We start from the raw sequence: 6,241 nt of genomic DNA on the forward strand, positions 1-6,241 counted from the left end.
CCTCCTCCTCCCCCTCCTCCTCCTCGTCTCTCTGAGCCTCCCGCTCTCCGGCGCACCAGGGCCTCCAGCCTCTCCTGCTCGTTGCGTTCAGAAATGGGGAAGAACAGACATTCTCTCACTGAGCCATCACTGCGGCGACGGTTGCCGGGTGATGCGCACGGAGACAGCTGCGCCATGGTAACCGTGTAGAGCAGCGAACCTCGCCCCTCCGTCCTCTGCACACTCGAGCGTTTCTCTGGCGGTCACCGGCGCTCGATCGCTGGCTCGGCTCACACTCAGTGATACATAATACAGCAGCTCGGCTCCCTCTCTCTCTCTCTCTCTCTCTCGCTCTGCCTCCCCCTCTAGGTAACACTGACTCCCTCCCTACCTCCCAATGTTTCACCCCACCCTCTCCCTTTCTCTCTCTCTCTCTCTCTCTTTCTCTACCTCGATCTCCCTCCCTCTATTTCAAAGAGCAGTTTAGTCAGACAGGAGAGAAAATTGCAACCTTTCACCACCCCCCACGTACATGCATTAATACACACACACACACACACAGGGGACCATGCCCACACACACACACACATGCACAATGGGAATACTGTTTTTTTATCTCCATCCCTCTTTCTACCTTCACCTGCTTGTCTCTATACCCAGTATACTTGTTTTAAATGTACAGGTAATTGATCAAACGCATACAAATCAAAGCAAAACAGCAACACATTATATTCAAAACAACATATAGGATATTGTGCAAACGAATTGTTCTTTTCCATCAAAGTGAGAAATATTCCCTGTAGAGTTTTACATATTCTTTTGTGTACACTGCACTAATCTGTTCTTTTTCCTCTTGGCAGATTAATATTAAAGAGGAAATGAGTAGGGTGTGGCTTGAATGTAGAATATAATATAATTCAGGGTTTCATTGTTTAATAAACGGCTCTTTGACTAATATATTTTATTTTTCTCTCTTTCGCTTCCTGCTTTTTCTATTGACAATTTGTTATTGCCATAAATGTGGCAGCGTCAGAAAGCAGATTCTCATTTAAACATTCCTATATATAGTATAATGGGTTTTGTGTACACAAGGTTTATCAGTATTTGCTTTCTTTAAATGTCCTCTTTAATAGATACTTGCTCATTTATATTTTTATACAATTATCTTGGCTAAGTGTCGCTTTATAAGGAAAATGATTTGTTATTGAGGACGGGAGTTTGTGGATAATGTTCTTTGTATGCACAATGAACAAAAAGCCCAAAAAGAATAATGTCAGAAAGCAGACAGCAGTTTTATATAAAGAACTGGAACTGCAGAGTTTAAAGCTCAAACATGCCATGTGTATATTTAAGGATGGAAATGCCCCACCTCAGCAGCACAAAGGGGTTTGCTGAAGGTGCATGCAGAGTCACGCACAAACTGCAGGAGGACGACGGGATGGGGGGGGTAGAGGCGAGAAGGGGGAATTAAAAAGAGACAGCAGATGAGAGATGAAGGGGGATGGAAGTGGAAAAGAGATATACCTTGGATATAGTTGCTATGCAATGTGAAACTGTTGGTACCTGTACATGTCGTTAGGTATGTACATTGTTTATCCCTGTATCTATGTTGTATGATGTCAATTTAGTTTTTCTGTTGTTTCATGTTTTCCTGTCTTCATGTGGAACCTACTTGCAGCAGGTCTCCCTTGAAAAAGAGATCGATGATCTCAATGGGATTCACCTGGTTAAATAAAGGTTTGAAATGAAAGAACAAAGCAGACTAAAGCATTTACTATTTCTCTGCAGAAGATGATACATTTCAATGCAGACTTTGAAGTATTTACTTGTTAGCTATCTTATTTATAAAGGGCATTGCAGCATCAAGTTAATATTCATTTATTAAAATGTGGCAAAGTGAAATCCTTATGTGGTCACAGAGGTGACCTATCAGACTGTTTTATAACCCGACATGCAAAGATTGAAAGCCTGACACACTAGCACATGAATTACAGGTACCAACGGAGAGCTTTCGGACCTTCACGCGTTAAGATTTAGCCGAAAAGCTATCAATCAATCAAATAATCCGAACAGCAAATACCATCTACATTGACAAAAACCTGAATATGAACAACTTAAAGGAGCTGACTGTTTAAAACATGATCCTTCACTGAGGCACATGTTGACATTTCTTAACTCCAATATAATACAAAAAAATTATAAAAAAGGTTTTCAATTTGAAAAAGCTTCTGTAAATCAATCTATTTTGGGCGCTAATTATCACAAAACTACAATCTAGAGCTCGAATGATTAGTAAATTCATCTAAGAAAAGATTGATTAGCAACTATTTTGATAACAGAAATTGTTTTAGTAATTTAACATAAAGAAATGTCCAGCATTTGTTCAGTTCAGCTTCTCAAAGGTGAGTATCTACTGCTTTCTTTGTCCTTTTAGAGTAAACCAACATCTTCATTCCTATGTGTTTCTTTGTTTTAGAGTCCTCTTCAAAAGATGGCACAAACAGGTACAAATCTTCTGATATTTTTCCGCCCTGCCATTTTCTGAAATCTATGTTTTCCTCATTGAACCAGATTTATTTCCCTTTCCGGTGTGAAATATGTCCTTGTCACAGCACAGCGAGCATCGAATATCTCTTCCAGTAACCGGCACATGATACGCTGCCGGTGATGTCATTTCCCCATGAGGCTGACCAATCATTATGTCATTAATTTATGCATATGAGTGAAGGGGGAGGGGGCTGTTAAGCATGCAAACAGAGCTTTTTTAAATCAATAGAGGCTGCGACCCCACCTCTCTCTGAGCGGTGAATGGTGAACTCTCTGTGGATCAGCCTGTCACTCAGCGGGGGGGCTTGTTAACCCTTGATGTGCTGCGTTTCAAAAAGCCATTCATAATTCCTATTCTAAAGGATTATAACAGAAAACACAGCAGAGGATATATGTTTAACCCTGAAAAGGATTATAAAAACAACATGTCAATGGTTCCCAGCCAAGTGATGCCCACTCATGATGACTCATGTTGGGGAGATGATACATGTTTCAGGCTTCTTCACTATTCTATTAGAAAAAATCCCTAAACATGAACTGAAAAATCATCTCTTATCGCCTTTTCCTCACGTTTTCCTCACCCCTTTACGCTTTGTGGTCAAGTTACGTACTGTAGATGTAAGGATACACTTTCTAGCATTATGTGAATAGCAATTAAAATAGCGTGCCAAAATTCCTTCACCTGTGTTTTTTTACAGAAGGAATTCAGAAGCTAGAGATATCATAAGAGATAGCTTCCATCCTCCATTCGGCCAGGGAGCTGTTATAGAAATCCTCTGACAATTAACACATATTTAACACAATTAAGAAAACATATTTTAGAACTTTTATCCAAGAAGTAGAAGATTTAAGCCACAGACATTAACATGAACTGTTTTAATGTGTAATACAAGTCTTTCTGGTTTTGTTTTACTAAATGTTGTTCAGCTTTTTGTGTTGCTGTTTCCTGTCTTTAAGAACAGCAGAACATTTATCAACCTTGTGGACAGTAACGATATATTCTATTTGTTCTAAACATGACCTAAAGATTAAAACATTGTTCATCCATTTTATGCACATAACTACAGATAGTACATCTTGTATGTATTGGTTGTGGATGTAAAGGGTGTTAAATCCAGTGTCTGTGCTCTGAGGCTTTAAGTCTGAGCAGAAAACCAGCGTAACTTTTCATGTTTCAGTTGAATGCACACAATTGGTCAGCTGACAGAAAGCCATTAGAGCGGCTGCATTAATTACTTGCTATTCCCTTAAAGTCCTGTTCAGCCCAACAACAGCTGGAAACTCACTGACTGGGTTATGGATCGACACGATTAATTTAACGTCAGAGCTCAGAGAGAGAAAAAGAAAACAGGAGAAAGAGAGAGCGATGATTGGGGGAAAACACGCTTTTTTGATCATGTGATAACAAACGTGTGAACGACAGAGTGATGGGAGTGAGATGAGAAGTAAAGCATGTAGAGGTGGCTTTAGCTGCATGTGTGTCTTTTTGTATCATTTATGAGATATCAAATTATTGGAGGAGTATAATATTTATTTTTACAATAAATTCATACCTTTTGGGATTCAAATGAACAAAAGGTGTTTAAGACATTATATAAAACACATTTTAGAAGTATAAGATAAAACAAATATTAATTATTAGTTGGATTTAGTCAGATTGAGTTCATTTGAATTACTAATTTAGCAAGTAAACATGTAAAAAAAGAGCTATATTGGATTTTGGTGCTTGGTCTCAATGCATTGTGACTGCTTTGATGTTAAGTCACTGAAAATGGAAAAGTACCAAATCTAGCAACCAATCAGATCCTAGTTTTCTGTCTTGTTTACTTCATACACACTGCGTTTTAAAATGCTTCTGCTTTCTGATCACGTTTATTGTTTCTAGTTTATTAATTCATGAACCATTATTTGAATGACAGTATTTTAAGATATGTTCATTTAGGGCATCACGCGTCATTAGTGTGCGGTGACCTCTGACCTTCTCTGCCTCTTGCTGCTGCCGTCTCTTCTCCCCGGCTGCGGCCCGGCGCTGCTGCTCCTTCCTCTTCTGCACCTCCATCTTCCTCCCTCGCTCCTCGGTGCTGCGCTCCAGCTGCTGCTGAGCACGCCGGCTCTTATCCGGCAGCCCCTCCGACCCCTCTGAACACACAGGAACCAGAGGGGGGGTAGAACATTTACTCACACATCAGCATTCTGTTGTAGGCACTGGTGAATATTAGGTTGATTGGGGAGATGTTCTACTGGTTTTTAATCTCAATATTGTACATACCTGGACCATGGTGCACCACAAAGTAAAATATAAAAGATATTAAAGGTAGCTGTTGACAAAGATTGAAGGTATTAAGTTATGAAGAAAGGTTTCGGAACACCTACTTTTTAGGATTTGATTATTGAAATCGGAAAAGTTGCTGCAAATGAAAGATTATATGTCATAGATATTGTAATAAGGCAGGAAAATATGGGTTTAAGTGAAGAAGGTATATTACTTTTATAAAAGAACGAAAAAATTGAAGTAGAAAGGGCAACTTAATTATCAATCAATCAATCAATGTTTATTTATATAGCCCAATATCACAAATGTTACATTTGTCTCAGTGGACTTCACAGTTTGTACAGAATATCAGTATGACAATACGACACCCTCTGTCCTTAGACCCAAGAAGAGGTGAGGTGGATTTCATGTTCTTTGTGTATTGCTGCAGTCTTGGCAAAGAGTCCCTTGTAAAAGAGATACTGGATCTCAATGGGAAATACTTCCTTCTGAATATAGTTGAAATACAAATTATAAAGAGCATTTTTTTCACTTATTATTTCTCTTGTTCCCTGGGTTAAACAGTGTGGGGATGTAAACAGTCAGAAATATATTTGAAACTGATACATATGCATATTTTGCATTCTGAAGAATATAAATCACAAGTCATGAAAGAAAATGATTATGTGCTAAATCAGGACACGCCTTAAGGCTTTTATTATGTCAGTATTGTGATTTAATGGTGCATATTCTTGAGCAAATATTCAATTAAATTAGCACACACCAGTTGACAGAGTTAGCTACGGGCACTGTTGCAGCTTCAACATTAAATGAATATGAATGGTCTTGAGTACAAATATTTTCAACTTTTTAAGACATGCCTAGGGACCATGCTGACCATGAGTGCAATTCAGTTCTGATACTCATTTCGTTTTTCTTAAGCACATATTTACCTGTAGGACTTGAAATGTAATATTTCCACTGAGCTATTCGTTGGATGGTCGCACGTTATGACAAATATTCAACACATCTGGAAAGACATGATGTTCACTGGACGGAAGGTGGTAAAAAACTGTAATCTGAAAAGTAACTTAAGCTGTCTGACTAATGAAGTTGAGTAAAAAAATTATAATATTAGTGTAAATAATCATCTGGCCCTTCCTACATCCAGGACATGGTTAAACCATACACCCCAGCACGTGCACTCCGCTCTGCATCAGCCAAACAGCTCGCTGCACCCGCACTGCGAGGGGGACCCAAGTTCCCATCAGCAGAAAACACGTTGGTTTGCTATCCTGGCTCCAAAATGGTGGAATGAGCTCCTCATTGAAATCAGGACAGCAGAAAGCTTACACATCTTCCGGCGCAGACTGAAAACTCAGTCGACTCCACTTCGAGCGATAGAATTACTAACAGAGCACTTATATACTAACAAAGCACTTATATACTAACAAAGGACTGGCT

The sequence above is a fragment of the Notothenia coriiceps genome, unplaced genomic scaffold, assembly GCF_000735185.1.
Source record: "Notothenia coriiceps isolate Sejong01 unplaced genomic scaffold, NC01 NC01_scaffold00028800, whole genome shotgun sequence".
Taxonomy (NCBI): domain Eukaryota; kingdom Metazoa; phylum Chordata; class Actinopteri; order Perciformes; family Nototheniidae; genus Notothenia; species Notothenia coriiceps.